Below are 22,188 nucleotides of genomic sequence, written 5' to 3'. Positions count from 1 at the left end.
CTGCATTTGATTGAGTAATTTTGCATTCTTGTGATCTAAACTTATCAATCTCGCCAAAACAGTGCCAGAAGGAAAAGGCTCTCCAACAATCTTTCAAACCCATATCAGTTATTTTGAAAGTGCCAGCAGCAAGGCTGTCACAATATTAAGGTAGATATCACTAGCTCAGTAATTAATTTATTAATTAAATGTTTCACGTCTCCATTAATCTTTAACTTTCCTTTCTCTAAGCTGTTGCACCACATCTCTACTGAAGGCAAGTACCTCTTTTCTTGCTAACAAGAATAAAAGTATTACCTTATTAAAACAGTGTGTGAGGACTCTCTGAACACATGTGCATGCACAAGTCTTGAGAGCAGTGTTTCATTAGTCCCAACTGGGAGTGCAGATTAAAGAAAAATGCCAGAAACCATACCTACAGTCTGACATATCTATGATATGTTGCAATGCCTGATATGTTCTGTGGGAAAGGAGATCTATATGCTATACTCAGTTTCACTGAAGTGCTTGGCAGAAAGCATTCCTGACTCACAACAGTGTCTGTTCACTGGACTGGCCAGAGGGGAGTCATACCTAATAAACTGCCTTAAAATACACATACACACACCACTTTGGGTCATTGATTTCACTGCTAAAGGATGTTACTGTGTATTACAGCTTTAAGTTTTCAACTTTGTCATATTTTCTAAACTCTGATTTCTTCAATTTACTTTCAGTTATGTGACATTCCCCTTTAGCAGAGCAAAAGCATGCATTAGCTAAACAATGTGGTTTGGATTTAGCGTTCCCATGCATCATTGTGAAAATGTTTGTCTCAGCAATAGTGTCATTATTGTTACTGGGAACAGCTGCTCTACTATGTCTTCTGATTGAGGAGAGCAGAGTATCTCCCTTCCCATACCACCTCACAAACCAGGAATATGAAGTAGGACCATTGAGTAGAAGTAGTTCATGAGCACATGTTGTTCTGTACCTGTCTTCCTCCTACCACAAAGGAAGCAGAAAGTGCAGGAGCGCAGCAAAGAACAGCAGCAAAATAAATATTGCCAACAGAAATGAAGTTTGGCTCCCTCCTCTGGCAGTTCTTCTGGATCTGGACCAGGGACTAACCTGAGGCAGAAATCCTCCTCGCTCAGGTGCAGCTTTCTGGCAGCTCAGCTCCATTAGACATGACATCCTTTGAGTGAGATTTGGAGCAGGGATTTTGCTGCTGATCAAGCGGATGTTTAATATCTCCCCTGAGTTTCTGAAGTGGAAAGATGTAACTCTCAGCATCCTTGCCAGTGCTCCCAGCCCCACTGAAGTCAGCTTCCACATCCAGATCTACGAGAGCGCTGGAGTCCCGCCGGGTTCGCTGGGAGCATCCCAGCAGCAATGCCGTGCTCTGCAGGCCTGTGCAGCTTGGCCCAGGCCAGCTGGACATTTTTAAGGAAAGCTTACAAAACACATTTGTGTGATTGCACAGAGCAACAGGCTTTAACTCACCTTTCAAAATAAGACCTTCAGAGGTAATTAAGTTTTATTTTAAGATGGATTGAATCTGGTTTCCAGGGTATTAGACCTTTTGAAATGTCTTTGGATGGGAAGCCATGTTTTAAGTCAGTAGGGGTTTTTGCAAGTCCAGCATCTAGTAACATTTTAGCTACATGAAGACCACAGCTTTTGGATGTATTTTATCTTTTGAAAGGATCTTAGATTCCCAACTTTATCCTGAAAATTAAGTACTGTGAACACTTCATCTGTATCAAACAAACTTAAGTAAGGCAATCACATAGTTAATACACTCTTGCCTAACATATCCATAATGTAGTAACATTTTAGCTACATGAAGACCACAGCTTTTGGATGTATTTTATCTTTTGAAAGGATCTTAGATTCCCAACTTTATCCTGAAAATTAAGTACTGTGAACACTTCATCTGTATCAAACAAACTTAAGTAAGGCAATCACATAGTCAATACACTCTTGCCTAACATATCCATAATGTACAATCATAAAGTAATAGAATGGTTTGGGTTGCAAGGGTTCTTAAAGATAATCTAGTTCCACCCCTGCACAGGCATGAACATCCCCCATAGACCAAGGTGGTCAAAGAACCATCCAGCCTGGCCTTAAATGCTTCCAGGGGTGGGGCATCCAATTGTGATGAAACAGTTTGAACAAACATGGTAAAGTACAAGGATTTTTGACAAAAATTTTCAATATTTTATTTAAATTTCCTTTTGGGTTCAATGTATCTAATTCAATCAGCCACAAATGCTGAAGTTCCAGTAAACTTGATGGGTGAGAAGAAATGGGGTTTCCTAGGTGAAAAAATACAGACAAAAATGCAGACACAATGCCAAAAATGTCACGTCCCCTACAGAAGTAGCATAAAACCAAGTTTTACCCATTTCTGCTTAGACAGTTATAGTCTGTACAGTCTGCTTACCATCAGAGATATCGTGATTTCTGCATAATTACTTTATCCCAGTCAAATTAAATCAAGCAAAAAAAAAAAATTCCTTCAGCTAAAAGATAGACAACCAGAATGCAGAGTAATGGCTAACAGCTGTGTAGGTAAGAGTACAGAGGCAAGCACAGGGAATCCAGCCCTCAGTCTGACAGGAGGAGAGGTACGTATGGTACAGATCTGAGAGCCTCAGGCGTGAAGAAAATGGCTTATTTGTTATGGTAAAATTCCCAAACAGGCTACTCAGTGGTATTTGTCAACCTCGTATTTTCTCCAGGAAAATTGTCTCACAGCTGTGTTCAAAACAGAAATTAAGATTGCTGGGCAGTATTCCAGCTTTTGACTCTTCACCTCTTTCCTCAGAGGACACAGAGGGGACAGCTCCTGGTCTAACAAGACACCAGCATGCACCTGCTTTACTTCAATGGACACCAGGAGGATTTAACCACAGTACAGAAAAGCTGCTCCCTAATTTTCTTTGGCAAAAGTGTAGGTAAAGGCAAAAAAGGCCACCAACATCAGAACAGTCCCTGGGAGGAACGTGGTATTCATCAGTCACAAATATGCAGGAAGCCTACATAAAGCAAGGAATAAACAGCATCCAAGAAAAAAAGCACCTGTATAGAGAGCACATTGTCATCCATTACACATGCCTGTACAAGGAAGCAATCAAAGGATGCAAAGCATGGCAGCAAAGGTGTTGCTGCTGACCATGGAATATCATCACCATCCATGTTATATCCCAGAAATGTCCACAGACAGGGAAAAGAAATTCATTACCTACAGCTTTTCTCCTCAAATCCTCCATGTCTTCTAGTTTTACTGTACTTTACTTCATGAAGAGTTTTATTAACCTCTGGCAAAGAAGATGGAGCAGCAAAACACAAGTGGTGATATGTCTAATCTCTTCATCATGTCAAAGAACCACTTCATTGCCCCACAATGGCCCTCCATCAGTACATTGTAACATGTGGAAATGAAAAAAAATAGCTCTTTTTTCAGATTTGGTCTCACAGAAATTAGGCAGAAGCATAACTCTATATTTTCCCACTGGAGGAGGATCTGGAGCCACAATCTAGAGCAGCCAAGACAAAAGAGAGCCAAGGGACCTCCCAACAACTCCTCAATATGTATTTACAGCCTCATGCTGTTTCTTTGGCAGATACAGCCTGAGAAGGAAGGCACTGGTCCTATCCTCAGGTCACTCTGAAGAATTAATTCCACCTAGCCAGGAGGGCATGTCATTGAGGGCATGACATTTATAGCTCTCAGCGGACTCAGGGCTAACACATCCATAACAGCTCAGCTCAGCTGCAGTCACTGGGGGGGCAACAGGGGAGGCATTTCAGCTGCAGTGCAAAAGAATAGCCTGTTTTGTTCTGATGTGCAAGTATCATCACTACTGTGGGAGAAATGAAGGGGGCCAGCCAGTTCCTCAACCCTCTGTGCTGCACACAATAAATCGATTCAACCCCATCAATGCGTCAAGTTCACCATCAAGTTCTGTGCGTGCTTGGGAAACCCTTGCAGAGTAGGGTCTGAGGAACATGTAGCCACACGTTCCTCACACTGAACTCTGCAAGGGTTTCCCAGGCATGCACAGAGCTCTGACTGTGGCAGAGTGTCAAATGTATTGCTCTAAGGAGAACTTTGTTTTGGAAACTTGCTTCGCAGCTACAGCTTGCTTCCTCTTTAACAATTTTAAAGCCAAGAAATTTTCTTTAGTAGTTACTTTTGTTTTTATTTTCTACTGCTTGCTCAGCTGGGGAAGATAACAGTTTCAGATTTAGGTCACCCATGGAAAAATGTGTTTGGTGATCTCATCTTGATCCCCAGTGGGTAACCATCCAGATCACAATGAGTAGGAGAAAAATATAGCCCTGCTAGGCAGGTCTGGAAGATTTGGAGGAGAGGAGGAGGCACATTTGTGTTTTTCTTTAATAAAATTGTAATATCTACATGTTTTCTACAGGCCAAGACTAAGGTGCATTTGTAGGCCCATGCAAATTCCAGCCAACATCGTTTGGCCACCATCCTTGCTCTTGTAGGAGCTGGCATTGACCTTTTTTCTTCAAAGGGTCAGAATCACTCATATATGTTGTGAAACATAACACTTCATCCGTATACAGCAACTCTCATTGCTACAGTTTCCAAGTGTGGCCAGGTACTGAATAACTTTTACATTTGGACCAAATTTACAGTGTTTCATCAATGCTTATTTCATGAGAAAAAAATGGTACAAAAAACATAAATGAGAAACATTATTAAAAAATTATGAGCTGCCACTGCCTTCATGCAAGCTTAGCAGATTATTTGTTTCTTTCCCTTCATTAGCTTGTTATTCCATTCTTTTTAACCTAATAACATTTTTGTTCAAGAAAGGAGAAAACCAAACAACCATATTTGAGAATCAATAATTACATCCAAGGCAACTCTCAACAAAAACATCATGGCAATTATTTTTACATCTTCCCCAAGCCAACTTTTTAAGATATGTCACGCAAGTTATACATCCTCCACTTTAACATTATTGATGTATGTGATGTGTAAATAACTTGCCATTTTTCTGCTGTGGTCATGTCATGTCCATATGGGATTTCCGTGGGGCTCGTAGGGGTAAGAGATTGAACAGCACCCTTCTCTTTCAAGGAGTTCACAGCATTTGTCATCTTGGTCTTAAGAGTTATATGCTACAAGAGATGTAATTTTATGAGTAAAATGTAAAACCTAAATCCTAAATGCTTCTGGTCATGAATACACAAATTCCATTACACATCACATTACTGGAGATTTGTTTCAGAGGATGACTGCAGAGCATTCCTTCCCAGTGTTGGTGAGAACAGCAGAACAGCAAAGTCACCTGTGGTCCCTTATGGGAACCAGGCATTCCAAAATCATCATGGAAGTCCTCAAGCCACTGGGCAAACACTCGAGTAAGAAGGGGTGTTGTCAGAGCACCCCAGAACACAGTTCTTGCTCCCAGACAATCTCTCTGTATGTGTTTCACTAGAGTGAGGTACCAAGTAGCCAGAAAAGCTATTTGATTCTTCTTTGTCAACCATTTATAATATTATCTTGGTTTTATTCATAACAATCTAACAACAGTTCATTTATGCTGAAAGTGACACGGAAATAAACTTCTTCCTTCATCCCTTTGAAAAGGCTCCAAAAGAATATATCACCAAAAAGCTCTGAGGATTGAGAAAACCACAACCCTACCAGAATTTTCAGGGAACATCATCTTTTCTCTACAGGCACCTCTCTTTGGAGTGTCCTAGTATCAGGCTTCCTTTCCACCTTTTTACTTCCTCCAACACCAATTTGTTCTGCCTTATAAAATGCAGAGTATTTACAGTACAGAGTATGTACAGTACAATAGTATTTACATGAACTCTGCATATGCCTCAGCAGCCTGGGCCTGTAAAACGAATTTTAAAGGAACTTAGGCTGTAGCTGTTGCTAGTGTGCTTTCTAGTTTTATTGCTGTGAACAACTGAGAACTAAAAATGCACAGTAGTTTATGCTCTGTAATATCTTCAGACTGGCACACACTGCAGACTACCACTCAGAAAGTTAGGTTTTAGGGCCTTAGCACATTTTGTATTAATTATGTTTATGATAACATCACTGTGAGGAAACAGATATATGTATATTACACAAGCATACAATACTGCACTTATTGATGTCATTACTCCTCCAGGCCAATGAAACCCAAATAATTCCCACTGTACAATTCTCATTGCAAGAAGATATTTATTTTCTAAAAAGGCTTATACAAACTGTTTCATTTGTCACTGAAGCAAGTTTGAAATTTTTATTAAATATTCACTCAGCTGCTGGTAGCTATCCTTGAAAATTTGTTATAAAGTAGGCAAATGGGCAAGTCCTAATTAAATCTTCACCAATGATGCACAGATAGTTTTTTCCACAATCCACATTGACAGAAAAAAATATTTTTATCCTTCTTTGCTCACAGGTATCTCCAAGTGCCATGCAGTTAAGGTGATGAAACAGAAGTGGATAAAAAAATAAGTCTGTACAAGAAAAGATGTAGAATACTGCAGCCATTCAGGATAAAAGAAACCATGAAAAATATGAAAAATTATAATATTACAAAACAAAAATTGGTCATCTGTTTTTATTACACGTGTCTAGTTTTATAGTTGTTGGAAGCAGAATTCATAGGGCTTTTCTATGTGAACTCCAATGCATCTTCTCCTTTTCTCTAGGATACTCAAAGTGGAAATTAAGTCACTGCCTCTCCCACTCATGACCCACCACTCAAAGGACAGTCTTAATATCCCTTCCTAAAAGGATGAATTCACTCTTGCTGTCATATGAAATACAGTACCACAAATACTTCATTTATCAGGAGATTTTATATGCCTTTTGAGAGTGCCCCATATGGCAAGGAATCCTTTAGTCTGATTCTTGTTTACCCTAGCATGTTACTTCCAGTGACTTTGTTGCTTATCTTGTCTGTAATATGATTTATGTTAACTCATTTCCTGTAAAAGCATACACTAATAAAATGAAAAAAAAAAAAAAAAGTGAAGAAAGAGCGGGCCAGCTTTGAATTGGCATGGGAAATGTCATGAGTAACTGGATTCAAATACTTTTAAATTACTGTTTCAGTGAACCTTTAAGGCTCCGAAGGGCATTTTTCCCTTTTTCTGCTGTTCCCATAAGATCATTTCATTGTTGCTGTTTCCATAAATTCCTGATGCAATAGATGACCTTGTGGTAGAAATGACCTGGGTCCTTTCTTTAAAGGACACCTGCTTTTCATGTTTAAGAAAGTAAGAACAAGGGCCATATACATATCAAATAATCTTCACAAACAGATGCTTAAAGAAATTTTAAAAATCATCTGATAAACATCCAGACATATCGCATGATGTCAATTTGATAGCATTTTCACCTTTTAATAGTTCCCTGGAACACCTCTGCATGTTCTGGCTTGGGCCTGCAAACGACTGGGAACCGACCAAGGCTTGTATTTGCAAGAAGTCAAGCCAAGGAGGCAATATTTTCCTTCAGGTGGAGGGCTCTGACGCCAGGCTCCATGACAGTCCCTGGCAGAGAACAATTCCAAGTTCAACCTGAAAGACACAAAGCAGATGGCCAAAGGATTACTTAGTAAACAGGAAATGGCATGCTGCACCACGTTAGCATTTGACGAGTTTATAATGTGTTAGTAAATTACTTCAAGATGGAAATCAGTCTGCTTTATTTGCAAATGTAAAAAAAAAAAAAAAAGTAATTACCCAATAAAAGTGCTTATCAAGCATTGCCTTGGTTTGTGTGAGATATGTGATAAACTCTACCATATGTATGACTTGGTCATCCTAGGCAGGATGTCTTAAGACCCACTTATCAGTTTGCATGACTTTTCATGGTAAAAAAAGTTTTTTAATCTGAGCTGAAATCCTCTGGAATTCTGGATGATATCAAATAGATTAAAGTTAAGCACGTTGGAGAAATTAATTCTTACTCTTATCATTGCAATAGGGCTGTTTTTTTGCAGTGGTAGCAGCTAGAAAAATTGCTCTTTCAAAGATAATTCACAAATCATATACAGATTCTTCCAGTCTTTTCTAATAATTTTCAGGTTCCAGGCAAAGTTTCAGGAAATATGAACATACAAAATTGAAAAACATGTGTACCCCCTAATTCACCAGTTGGGTGAAATGGAAAATAAAGATACTTTCTGCAAAATTTAAGAGTAATTTCTATGGAATTATAGTAAGCCAGAATCTTACAACTGAAATCAATGAACTGATCTAGTTATAAGCTTGTTTCATAGTTTCTATTAAAAAAAAAAAAACAAACCAAAAAAAAAAAAACCTTAATTATTCTGACTATCATCTGGACACACCATAAGCCAGAACCTCCTGGTCAGAAACAGGCTGACACAAACCACAGACAGAGACAACTGGAGCATACATTTGCCCACATCCTGTTTTACCATGGTACCTTTCATCCCTGTGGTTAAAGTAACTCTTTCCATATGTTATTAATTATTGTCCTCCCTCCTGACAGACACGAGGTTGTTTTTTCAAGCCAGTTATTTTGTTGGTTTGTTATATGACCACCTGTCTAAGAGTAAATGAGCTGAGAAGACAATGCACTTCATACATGGCACCTACAAAGCTAAAGAAAATTTCTTCTTTTACACTGGGATGAATTTAATATAATCCCCCAAAAATATAGTCTTATGTGCATCAAAAAAACACATAACCATCCCAAATTATATGAAACAGACTGCAGGCAATATAAATTTGGAACATCATCTTATTACAGAGCCATATTTCAAGGGACCAAGAACACCAATTTTTAGAAAAAATGAACCTCTCTGAACTGCATTTTGTTTCTGAATTAAAATGAGAAGTAATTTATCTTGCAAATCAAAGTGGCTCAGTGCAGAATAAACAAAATTTTTAAATCCCCAAGAGGTGTGGTTTTTTTTTATTCTTAAACTCATTGAGTTCTACCAATTAGTGAAGTACAAGTGGTGAAACTCAAAGGGAACCATAGATGCTGACAAACTGCTGTCAAAATTGTGCCAGTGTGGCTGCTTGTTGTGTAAAACACTCTAGCAAAGGAATTTCATTGTTCCTAAATGAGTATATTCCTGCTTATCTTCTGCCTATTTTCCACAGACCAGATAAAAATCTGTATTTTTATGCCTTAAGCTTTGTCTAGGAATATGATAGATCTAGCACAATGAACAAAATGTGAAAACATGATTAATGATAACAGCTACTTCCTGAATCATGTGCACTATGTACAAACCCCAAATGGTTTCTAAATAACAGTAATGTGAATACTGTTTCAATTGAGCAATTTCTAGAGTGTATTTCTTAGCAGAGTGTAGACTTTCAGTCTTCACAACTTCACAGTTTTTCTCTGTTGCACAGAAAGCAAATATTACACATTATCACAGAAACCTATGAAATATCATTCTGTTTTGTCAAATCAACCACATATAAAAATGTGAGGGATATCCTATTATATGCTTCTGTGATCTTGGTTTTGTCTGGGATTATGAAGTGTGTGTATTGCCTACATCCACTACATACCTTGCATTATCGTCAGTGAGCTTTTGCAGAGGTAAGAACACACTAAGGACTGTGCTGATTCACTGCTCATCATCAGTGACATTTCTTTCATAAAGTTTTCTGTCTGTTGGTCTAAAGAGTAACTTTACTTTGGGAGTGTAGGAAACAAGCAGACAAAAGACTTGTTTTATGAAAGACTGTTACAAGGACAAGGCATCTTTAAAAAGAATTGGCTAAAGAAAACCTTTACCAATATATTGCTTCTCAGGTAAACACCAAGCCAAAATGTAATCGCACCTGTAGGATCATAAGAATCAGGGATTGTTCAAGTCAGAAGGGATCTCAGCAGTTCTCTGGACCAGCCTCATGCTCAAGGTGGACTCCACCATGAGCTCAAATGATGTGTATTTCTCCTGTCAGGTCTTAAAGACTTCCAAAGCATGAAGGCTGTGCAGCCACCTCGAGCAGCCTGTGCCACTACCCCACTGTCCGCATGAGGAGAAGGTATTTCCTCATAACCAGTACAAACATCTCATTTCAATTTGTACTATATTTCCTTGTCCACCATGCCCTGTTGTGGAGACCATGGCTCCATGTCCCCAGTGGCTCCCCATAACTGGGGGTGAGGAGGAGGGGACACACTGTTAGGGGCCTCCAAAGCCACCTCATCTCCAGCGTGAGCAAGCACAACCCAGTTGTGCAGCCTCACAGCAGGAGCAGTCCAGCCCTGACCATTCTACTTTGTCAACATCTGCAGTTCTGGTGAAAGCACACTCCACTGTCTCCTCCAAGTCATTTATGGAAATGTTAAACAGGCCAGTTCTAGTGAACAGTTCCAGTTCTAGACCCTGCAGTGCTTCCCTTGTTAGGCCTCCAGGCAGTGCGTGTCCCATTCATCAGCACCCTCTAAGGCAAGCCACCCCACCAGGTATTTTACCATCTGGTTGTTCAGCCTCTAGACTGAACACAAGAATATGGTGCAAAACAGTGTTAAAACCCTTGCTAACCTTCACAACCACAAGCTTCCCCAAATGCCTCCCAAAGGACACTTTGCTCAGCTGGTGAGTGCCACTGCTGCTGCATATTTGTGTTGATGCAACAAAGGACTGGGTTTCAAATGCAATTTCACGCAAGGACATTTTATTTACCACACTGAAAATGCCTTTTTATGGAATAATGAAAGGACATACATTTGGATTTTATCAACTAGGCCTGTCTAATAGATTTACCTCAAAGAGAGACACAGAGTTGCAGCCACACTACAGAAATAGATCCAGTATAATTTTTTCTTTTATAGGACATGTGAGAACATTTTCTCCCAAGACATAATTCACTATAGTAGCATAATGTGTTAAAGTACTAAGGCTATTTCACCAAAGTTATGATATCCGAAGTTTCAGGTTACTTTTAAGACCACATCCATGGGACTGGATATAACATGGAATGAAGACTATCTGCCTTATGATCTAACAAAAAAGTCATTTGGTAAGAAGCCAATATTCCTGAATGGCAAACTGTCTTGAAATGATTCATGAAAATGTAGTTCAGACCCTGTTGCTATTAAATCTAATGGAAGTTTTCCCACTGAAATAAATTGTTAAGGATCTAACCATAACAGATCTAATCATAACATGGAGGTTTCCTTAGACAACCTGCAGTACAAGAGAACTTTTCTTCAAATAGATTTATTCCATATTTTATGTAAGTTTCAAATTATTAAAAGGACTTAAAGGTGGGTGGGAGAGAAGCATAATCCTAATTCAAACACATGACAAGGATTAAGGTGCATGAGAGCACAGGCAACGCTGCTTGCTTGGATTTATTCACAGACTTTCCTTCATCTGTTTTAGGCTGTTTCTCCCCTTTTTTTCTTTCTGCACTGAGAATGTTTACCCCCTGATTCGCCAAAGGCCATCCTGCTCAGGACAGCCCTAGGTTTTATTTGGGCTTCTTGTAAACCACTGTTTTACTGCCCTGACTGACCACTGCATCTTGTATAAATAGTTCTCAGGAGGATGTTTTGGGGATTGCTTAATTAATACTTGTGGTGGTTTTTTTGTCTGAGTATGGTCAGAAGTTTGAGCAATTAAGAGGACAGGCTCATCAGCTCAAGGGAATTTCTCAGGTTGGAGGATGTTAAAATTACTTACCTGTGTTATGAACACTGGCAAGTATTAGAGTTATTCTGTTCTAGTCTCCACTATTCATGCACTTTCTGAGACTAGAAAGTTCTTTTTTTTTAAAAAATACATTTCATTTTGCTGGAAAAACAGAATATTCATCCCAGTATTGAACAAGCCACACTGCTATGATGACTTGTAGCTGGTACTACTTTATAAATACAGTTTATTTATTTATACTAGCTTTCTTATTATCTATCACCATTGAGGTTACCCCATTGTGAACAAACTCACAACATAACAGGAAATTGCATACATTTAAATACAAATTATTTTTTCCTTGCCTTAAAAGTCATAAAAAAGATTTCTGCATACTTGTCATAGGCCCACCAATTTTCTTTTCAACAAGACATTTAGTGAAAACAAACTATGAAAATGATTATCCCCAAAAATTACATGCCAATATGGATCTCACTATGTAACAGAATAATACATATGTACTGCAAAAATGTTAATCATGTGCAAATGACTGAATTCAGTAGTTTTGCAAGTAAGCTGTGTGAAAAATAAAGGGTTTTTTAGCATGTTCATAGAATACCATTGAGATCAATAACGGGAAACAGAAAAGCCTATAAGACCTCCTTACACTGGAAAAGAACACCACTTTAATTAAATTTAAAATTGATTTTCTCCACTCAGTGCTAGCCCATAAAATAGACACATTTAGGCTGATTTGAAGTGAAATTAAACCTATGAAATCTCTGTGTGCTTTGATGTAAGTGCATGCATGCTACTGATGTGCTTTTGTTTAATTAGCTCTATTGAAAATCACTCTTCAGTGGAACTTTGCACGGCAGACCAGGCCTACGACTCCTCACTGTCTCTGTTCTAGTTGAACACTCAACTAAGTGGGAAATCCTTTTGGTCAATTCAGGAGCCAGAAGTTTTGCAGGGTTCAGACTCCCTTCAGAATATCTACAAATATTTACATTGACTGTAGGACAACAAGCTTCCCAGCATCCCCTGATCCTGGCTTTCTCAATATCCTTAAATGAGGGGACATTTAGCTATTCAGTCTAAAGGCCTTTTGGTAGAACAGCACTTACTGTGAAATGTGTTGTTTGGGTTAGCTGAATGTCTCCCTGTCACTTATTTCCAGAGAGGATTTGAAAGTTATATATGTTTAACAACTACTGTACAATAAAGGAAAATGAATTTCCACAAGGTCTCATAATCTGATGGTAAATTGTCTCTCTCTAATGCTTGAAAAATTGCAGAACAAAAAAGAAACAAAGGTCAGAGATAGAAAGGTCTTTGTGTTTTGGAAAAGAGGGATTGGGGCAAGGAGGACAAAGGGTGGGAAAGATGGGGAAGATGTTGAATGTTTGGAAATTTTCTTCCAAGAGTTTGCTTTTCTGTTCCTTTACCTTTTTTTTCCTTCATTCTTATTAAGTTTTTCCTGCCAGCACCATCAGTATAAAATACTAGTAAATTAAAAGAACAGCAGCTTCTACCCACTTTGTATAGATGCGGTTGTTTATGCAAGGGCATTTAGCTACAAATAAATGAATTAGGATGTACATGTGACCTTGGGATAAACAGGTAAAGGACTGTGGAAATGGATCCACATGCTTGAACTACACAAACAGCAACTTAAGCACAGACTCAACTCACCATGTGCAAAACCATAGGTAAAAATATAAAGTCATAATTCTTGACTAAGTTTTCACACTACAAGTCCAAAAACAAATTACAAATTTTAATTAGCATCCTTCACTAGCCATATCGGTATTTAGGGGAGTACAGGCATCTAAATATTCAGAGCTATTGACAGAGCCTTCTCACTGCTTCCACCCAAACCTGAAGGCATCTAAATTCAGTTGGTGTTTCTGTCCAGAACTGGGCATTTCTCCACGTGATTAGTAGAAGATATGGAAATGTCTCATTTCCAACAAGCAGCTGTCTGACACACATCTGGTCTCACCAGCTCTCCAAGTCCAACTGAAGGTGCTGCACTGTGGCCATTGAAGAGTGGCATCCAGCAGACATGACCTGTAAAAGCCCACTTTTGGTTGAAACATCAGAGAATCCAAAATGGGTTCACACCTCAGCTATGGGGATTATGAGCCCTCACTTGGGATCTCCCAGACACAGGGGATGATGCAGCACCCAGGCTCTCAGGGGGCCAGGAGCAAACACCCTCCTGCCAAGGCTGCTCAACTGAATGTTCAGGAGAGAAGGACCCCTGCAAGTAATGCAGAGCCAGCTCAAGAGAGAGCATCCATGAATGTGTGTAAGTGTACAGAGACAGAAGGCTCCAATGTGAGATTAGCTATCTCGATGTCTAATGGGCTAACCCTAGAACACATTGCTGATTATTACTGTATTAAGAATGCCAATTATTCAGCTATCCTTGTATTTTCCAAGTTTTTATCTAAGCCTGTACTAATCTTTTCCAAAAACAAAATGGTTAAGCTTGTGTTAAATCCATCTGCCCTGGCATTATAACCAACCAGAGGCAAAGAAAGTCATTTCTTAAAAAGACACCAGTACAAGATATCTAAATTCAAAGAAATATTTCAAACAAACTTCCATAGGAATGGAGAAGACAGAAGTGAGAGAAGCAAGTCAATTGAGCATTAAAATAAATGCCTCATAAGCTTGCTTATAACCAAACAAACAGGGAAATGCATCTTCTTTGGATGGAGCATTGCAGAGCAATTTCCAAGGGAAATTCAAAAAGTACTAAGCTGGCTTTTGCAGTTTGAATGCAAAGACATGATGAGTTTCTTGCAAACATATGCCAAAAAATCCTAATCCAAACTGGAAAGAAGAGAGGAAATCTCCTATGAGACAGTTTTTATAAAAGCTTCTTTCAGGGCCTCCACCCTCATGTAGTGCACCAGCCACCTTCATTTTTCCACTCTCCCTGGTCCAAGAAAGCACCGGCTAGTATATTAAAAATTCTGGCTTTAAAATGTTTGGGACTGGACAGTGACAGCTGTATCTGTTTTAATAATCAGGCACAGATTATCAGCTGATGTTTTAGTCAAAATGGGTACTGAGATTTAGGTCTAATAGTTTACAAAACAAGTAAACTAGAATAACACAGGTTGGAAAAAAAATATTTCAAATTTCCCAATCCCTCTGAGAATCAGACACTTTGTAGTGGAAAAGTGTAGTCAGGTTATTGAAACACAACATTAGTTACGTAGAGATACAGATTACACCCTGTTCCTATTCCAGTAAACATAAGGGTTTAACATTTTTATCCAGAACTTCAGGCAAAAACACTTCTCCTTCCAGCTGTACAATCAAGTTCCTTGAGAAAGGCATTTACCCTCAAACTTCAGCATTCCCTTTTCTAAAAGAACTATGAACCTCCTGTAGCTCTTTCACATTAGGAACCATAAATAATTTTTCATAAAAATACTTCGAGATACAAATTTCTTCAAACTTCCATCATTTAAAAAAAATTCCTTTAACTAATACCCCTGCTTTTTACATACCATTCACGTGCAGCACATGTTTTTTTCTTAGTTATGACTTGCAGCAAGGACCCTCCATTACAAGTGTAGAATATGTTAAAAATAATATCCTGGATGCTGGTATTACTTTCTGCTCTTCCAGGAAATAAGTGGCTGTCTCTGCGCCTGACAGTGTATTTATAGTGAAATGTGGTCGATATATGCACCTACAGTTCTGGGAACAGGATTTTTGTGTGTATGACTTGCTTTTTCTTTCTCCTTCCTTCTTTCTCCCCAGCACCAGGATTCATCTTCCCCAGGCTTTTTCTGTCTAATGTGGCTTTTGTGTCCCATTCATCTACAGTCAGAACTCCATGTGTTGAATGGCAGCAATTAATAAAACTAAAAGGAGATCAGCATCTCTTTATGGCTTTTCAAAAAAGTACTCTATTCTCTGTCCTTTTTTTTCTTTTTGCCTTACCTCCGCTGTCGCTCTGTGCACACACAGTGTGCTGAATAAAAACCTCCCTCGCAATTGTATGAAATAGTATTTAACACCTTCACAAAACTGATATTTCTAAAAGGGGTATTTCATTTCTCAAATATGCTGAAATTCATTGAAGCATTTTGTGCCATCTGTTTCTTTTTTTTTAATAAATAAATCTTTTCATCATGGCAACCATTATGACAACCTACCAATATTTATGAGGACATAGCAACACTCATAGGAACAGAAAAAGTGACATACATGTAAACAGCAAAGAGACTCTATTTCAACTTAAGGTGAACTTGGAAGGAGTCCCTGGTGCCAGAATGAAGATAATAGCCTACATGCAACTCAGAAACACTGAGGTGTAACTATTACATCAATGGATGTCTGTATTCCCACATCTAGCAAAGACCCCCAGGGGATTCCAGCCTGCCTCGAATCAGGCCCACCATTTCTTAAAGGAGTTCAAACAGTTGTTCAATGACATCTTCATGAGATCAGCCGCACAGCTGGCTTTCTGGTGAGGTTGGCTGGCTTTAAGTGGAAACTGTCAGTGTCTGCCAAATGGTGGCCAGACACCAGAACAGACTTTCCAATTAGTGGAATACCCCATTTGATGGCTGGATGTGATTTCCCCGTGTGTGTATATGCATGCTCCACCTGCGTGCTACCACATCTGAAGGCTGCGGCGATGCCCTTGCAGGGAGCCTGTCGTCCCAGGTGAACCAAAAGGCAGTCAGGCAGTCTCCTCCTAGCTGGGCTAGCAGAAGCCGTTTCGAATTTCCCACAGCTGAAAATCACTGTGTGCAGGTTTTACGTAAGGGCCTGTTGGAGCTGGAGCGGCTCCCTTGCTGCCCACCAGTGAGCTGTGAACCACAGGTTATTAGTTCCAGATGCTGCTTCAGCGCCTTTCCTTCTGCAGAAAGTGTGCAGAAGTCACTTCTTTTGGTTTTTCAGGACTCCCGAGAAACAGAAAACACCATCAAAAGTCACTGTGGATTTGTTATCCCTCTCTCAACATCAGGCAGAAAGTCTTGTCCGTGAGCCAAAAGGGATCTGTGTTACACTCACTACGGATCTTACAGCTGATCCACAATGGACCTCACAGCAAGAGCCAGAGCCTATATTAAGTACCAATCCATTGTCACTGCATGTCTAATACATGCAGCAGGTGTGCCAGCTCCATGACAGTCCCATTCACACTCTAACAGGAACCTTGTTTTGGAAAGAAAAGAGAAGCACCTTGTGACAGAAACCAGAGGCACACTCAGCTTCTTTAAAATTCCCTATATTTGATCTGTCTTAATGCCTCCAAACTTTCACCCTGAGGTTTTAAAGGACTGCCTCAAACCTTTCAAACTTCTTATAGGTTTCTTTCTTTCAAAAATCTTTCTACAGAAAAGTCTTTTTTTTCATCACTTCATAATTATAATAGAAGCTAATACTGTAGATGCATCTTTTTGCCAATTTATGGTACAACATTCTCTTGTAAATTCAAACCATTTTCTTCTTACCACACTGTGATCATAATCAATACATAATTTTGGTAGAACTCACCATTTACATTCTGCATATTTGGTGGTAAAAAGGAATCCAGCTTTAATTTTTCATGAGAAAAAATGGGCCAATAGAGAAGCTGAGCCTGCAGTTTTCAGATATATCAGAATATATAACTCCTTAAAGCCTGAAAACATTCCAGTGTTAAAACATTTTGGGCTCACGGAAAGGTAATTGTGAAAATATACAGGCCCTGTGTAAACATTAAAGTATTTACGAGGTCCTTCAAGGATTTCAATCCGACAGATTGTTGGCTCGTCTTCACTATCCCTGTATTCATAACTTCTATTGTGTATCCTGGGTTGTGAGGACTGCAGTAACTATCAGTGCACTTCCAAGGGCAGAGGTCAGCAGTGTGCTGGAACTCAGCCTCCAGCCCTTCCAATCAAATCCCTCCAACCCTTCCAATCCCTGACCTCAGCCAGCTCCACACTTGCTCCTCACCCACTGCTCTGTGGAAGCCTGCAGCTCCAACCTGGAGGGCACAGTGCCAGCTCTCATCCTGGACATTTTAGGAAAGGGGATGGCTGAGATTGGGAAAAGTTTATTTTAGATTAAGAGTTATATCTATTGGTATTTACTCTAGCATGGGAAAGGCAATTTGTTTCATATGTTCAGAGTCTGCTCTAAAAATAAACAGTAATGCAACTGGAATCTTGGGCTTCTTTATATGGTTTCACCAATCTAAATACTTAAAACCATTTTGATTCATGTAGTACCTTTAGGTAGTAGCTTAATTAAATAGTCAAAATGAGAGCAGATAAAAAATCATCTTCTGGAGTTCACAAGAAATTTTGCCTTTACATAAAGCCTTTTGTTTCAGAAATTGACAATACTTGGCAAAGACAACAAACGCTGAAAAGCACATGAAACATGGAGGCATTGTTTTCCCCTCTGTAACTGAGAAGATTGAAAAATGAATTGGTTTGGCCAAAGTAACGTGAGAAAATGGGGCAGGCCTGAAAACAGAACTCCCAGAACAGCACCTGCGTCCCTCCATATAGCCTTCCTCTCCCTGTCTCCTTTGAATATTCACATAATATGATAAAACTGTTTGCATGTGACTTTTTTCCCTAATGGGTTTAGACATTGAAATAACTTCATGAAAAGTTTGGAATTTGGGGTGAAATTTAACAGTAGAAAACAGCGTCTCTCTTCTCTGAAGATTGAAGCTGAATAGGGCCATTAGTTCATCTTTGGAGCTCCTTCAGTGTCACTGAGTTTTGGGGTTTTTTTCCAAAATTCCTATTAAAAGAGAAAATCAGGTCTCCTGAAAACTACAGAGCTAAGTAGCCTTGTTTACCACCGCCTGCCAGAAAAGCATGCCTCCATAACATAAATATTTGGATTAATATAAACCAGCAATTCTGTCCAGCTACAAGTTTGCCTTCCATTCATGTTCAGATTAACCTTCTTCACACAGATTCGCGTGCATCAACTCTTCGCTTTGTTTTGTTGCTTTTAGGAGCAGTTCTGGATAACCTGGTTGCAAGCACAGTCTGGAAGCTGGTGTAGAGTGAAGCAAGCTGGCATCAGCCCCTGGCCAGGTTAAGAGGATCGTGAAGGGAGACACGCTGCACTGTCCCACAGAGAGCTGCTGTAGCTACAGGAGGAAGCAATGAATCCTTTCACCCATCCCACATGGGCACCACCAACTGCACCACACTGAAACCAAGGCAAGGCTGTGCTGCTGCTCTTCTGTGCACATAAAGCAGCACCTGGTTCTGCCATAGCATTTTTGTCAGGGGTTCAATTCCACTGGTTATGGCTCATACAGCTGCTTCTCATGTAATGGGATCACACCAAACTCAAAACCCAGCACGGGAGAATAGGCAAAAAAAAAAAAGGAATAAAAATGGTTCTTTGCCATGTTTTCTTAAACCTGACATAGGCTTAAAGCCCAAACATAATTTTAACAAATCTCACCCACATCTCAACACCTTCTCTCCATTTTTTCTGTGGTAGCCAGGATTCTCCCAAGACAAAGCATAGCCTTGTTACAGCAGCTCCCTTTTTCCTTTGTGCAGCCAGAAAAGGATCCAGCTTCCCCCACAAACACTCTAGAAAAGATGGGCTGGATGCCCTCTAATGCAAAAGCTTTGCCAAGTCCACGACCTAATGATGTCTGTCAGTAAGAAAGCACCAAGCAGTCATAAAACACATCTTCTCAGAGAGGCAAGACAGGATGCACCACATGTTGCACCATGCTGCCAAGCTGTGTTTGAGTGAATACTTATATCAGCAAGACAAGAAAGGAATCTTTTCGTGTAGTAGTTGCTAGTGCAAGCCCAAACGAAAAGCACCCTCCCTACAGTGTGTTGATTTTCAAAGTCCAAGGTATCATCTAAAAACAAAAATAAAAAAATCACTCATTACCAAATCTTATTAAAGGCCAAACCAAGACCTTGGATCCCAAATAACCCTCAAACTTGGGTTAGCTCAAATTCTGGATCCAATGTCTGCAGTGTGGGCTAAGGCAAAACTAGAAGGGAGAAAGAAAAAAGATCAGCCTTGCTCCAAGGATCTTTAATATAGGGCCACCACTGATACACTTTGGAAAAATATAATGAGACCACTATAACATATATTCCAGCCAAAATTCTTGGCTCCCAAAACCAGCTTTATATGGTATGTAATACAGAAACACCCAGGAGACACTATAAGAACTTTGACAAGGCCAATATTAAGCTAGAACAAAACAGAACTACTGGCACCAACTCCACTCAGCTCTTAAGTAAACTTGTCCCATTAAAAAGTAGCCTCTAAGATATTTTCTCTCTGAAGTGTATAGTAGCTTATAAAAAGCAGGAGGGGTTGCCAAGTCATAGATGTGTTCAAGTACTCCTTACCCTCATTAAGGAACATTCCCTGGCAGCCAGCAGCTTTGAGTGTTCCAGTGAACCAGATTTTATAAGGGGGGTGTTTACAGTAGTGTGCAATGTAGCTGGAAATCATAGTGCACTGTAGCAGCCTTGCACTAGATACAGCTGTGTTTGGAGCCTTATCACCCAGAGCACAGAATAAAACAGGCAGGGTGATCAGTGAGGTTCCAAAAACATAATGAGTATTAAGAAAACAAATCTTAAGCCTCCCTGCTGCATAGGAAGCAGAGCATCCAGGGATAGCAGTGCCTAAATACAAATTAAGCAGTGAAATACCACTGAAGATCCAGATCTCACTTCCACCAGTTTTGTACATAACAGTATTTACAGAGATGTCTTCACAGCCAGTGTGTAGATAATGTAGCTTCTCAATGTACCCACTGACTTCTGCAGCAGTTAGGAGTCACATTCCTTTATGGAGCTGGACCTTAATGCTGCCCCCCACCTTGCTCATCTAAGGGCTGTTTTTGCTTCTCCATTCAGTGTGCGACATATTTTCTGCCTAGGAATATTATCCAGACCTGTAAGAGGAATCAACAAGATGATCAAACACAGAAGGTCTTATCATCCTTAACACCACTGAAGAACTAAGTAAGAGAAGATTCATACTTCGACAGTACCGGTGCTGAGGACCTAAAATCACATGTTCTCTTGAGCCTGTCACTTTTCCCCTCTGCTACCAACCAGGTGCTGTTTACCAAAGGTTTTTTTCAGTTTCCATTGAAGGAGGATCCAAATTTATGTGGCATTTAAGCAAGCTGTTAGTTAGCCAAATATTTTACTATGCATACACAAATATAATTTATCACCTGTTTATAAATACATGCTAGCTACCAGTTCCTACATAGCTGACCCCTGTCCCTGTTTTCATTTGAGGAATCCAGCAATGCACAGCTTATACATCTTGTGATCTTTCAGAATAATACTGAACAAAGAAGATGAAGAACCTGACAAAAATGTAACTGTGTCACCCAAGCTTTCCCAGAGCAGCAAACCCTCAACCAAGCTGACACAACCAGAGGAGGAGAACAGTCGCTGCAAAATGACATCTGGGTGTAGGCATTTGAAGATATAAATACTACTAAAGTGTAGCAAATAAGTGGAACTTAGAAACAGCAGAGCCTTTCATAAATTGGTCACTGAGAAAAAAGACTAAAGAAGCAAATAGGCAGGCTCCCATAGCATCTTGTTAGCTGCAGGATCAGTCAGAGAGAAAAAGGAAAGAGAAACCTTGGTCCACACGGAAAACACATGGAAAGAAAAGTTCATTGCCAGACACCTTTCTGTAGAATTTCTGCTGAAGAACTTCTGCTAAAGTTTCAAGGATGCTCAGAAGCAATGAGGAAAGAGAGATAAGGCAACATGTAAAGACACTAATATTTTTTTTTTACTGTCTTGTCTCTATTTCCCATGCTAAGGGGATCTAAGATCTAAGGCTCAAAATTCTTACAAAGACTTCATGTTAGGACTCATAATTTGTTTCAATTATTATATTTTTTACTTTAAGAGGCAGACCATAAATCTCTTGAGTCACTATTCAGGGTTTGGGATGCCCAGGCTATAAGGGAGCTGGGGATCAGTCCAAATCCCAGAGATCTAAGGTGGCTGAATGGTGAAGCTTCTTTTGTTTGAGAGGCTAACAAGGCAAGAGGGTATCCAAGAAGTATGCTGGAGAGACCATGGACATAGAATCATAGGCTTATAGAATGGTGTGGTCCCTATAGAAGGGACCTAAAGATCATCTAATTCCAACCCCCTGCCATGGGCAGGGACAACCTCCACTAGACCAGGTTGCTCCATCCAACCTGGGCTTGGACACTGCCAGGGATGAGGCACTCTAATCATAATAAATGTCTTCCTTATGTCCAATCTAGACCTGTTTAAAACTGTTGACCCTTCTCATATCACTACAGGCCCTGATAAAAATTCTTTCTCAATTTTTCCTATAATCCCCTTTAAGTATTAAAAAGCTGCAACAAGGTGTCCCCAGAGCTTTCTTTTTTCCAGGCTGAACAACCACAACTCTTTCAGCCTTTCTTCACAGGAGAGGTGTACCAGCCATCTGATCATTTTTGTGGACCTTCTCTGGACCTGCTCCAAGAGATCCATGTCCTGAGTATTCCAGATGCAGCATGCCAGTGGGGTCTCACAAGAGCAGA

The 22,188-nt window shown here is 39.7% G+C and overlaps 1 pseudogene across 1 annotated transcript in view; it reads right to left on the bottom strand.

Moving 5' to 3' along the window:
• LOC144246500 (chloride channel protein B-like) overlaps nucleotides 1–22,188 on the bottom strand; it is a 102,226-nt pseudogene that overhangs the window by 37,905 nt on the left and 42,133 nt on the right. The window contains exon 10 of the transcript XR_014950188.1: nucleotides 7,374–7,554. The product of XR_014950188.1 is annotated as a chloride channel protein B-like (transcript). The remainder of the gene's footprint in view (nucleotides 1–7,373; nucleotides 7,555–22,188) is intronic.

Source organism: Lonchura striata, chromosome 2, assembly GCF_050655825.1.
Source record: "Lonchura striata isolate lonStrDom1 chromosome 2, ASM5065582v1, whole genome shotgun sequence".
Taxonomy (NCBI): Eukaryota; Metazoa; Chordata; class Aves; order Passeriformes; family Estrildidae; genus Lonchura; species Lonchura striata.
The sequence above is the reverse complement of the archived record's forward strand: the minus strand, read 5'-3'. Positions and strand labels throughout refer to the sequence as shown.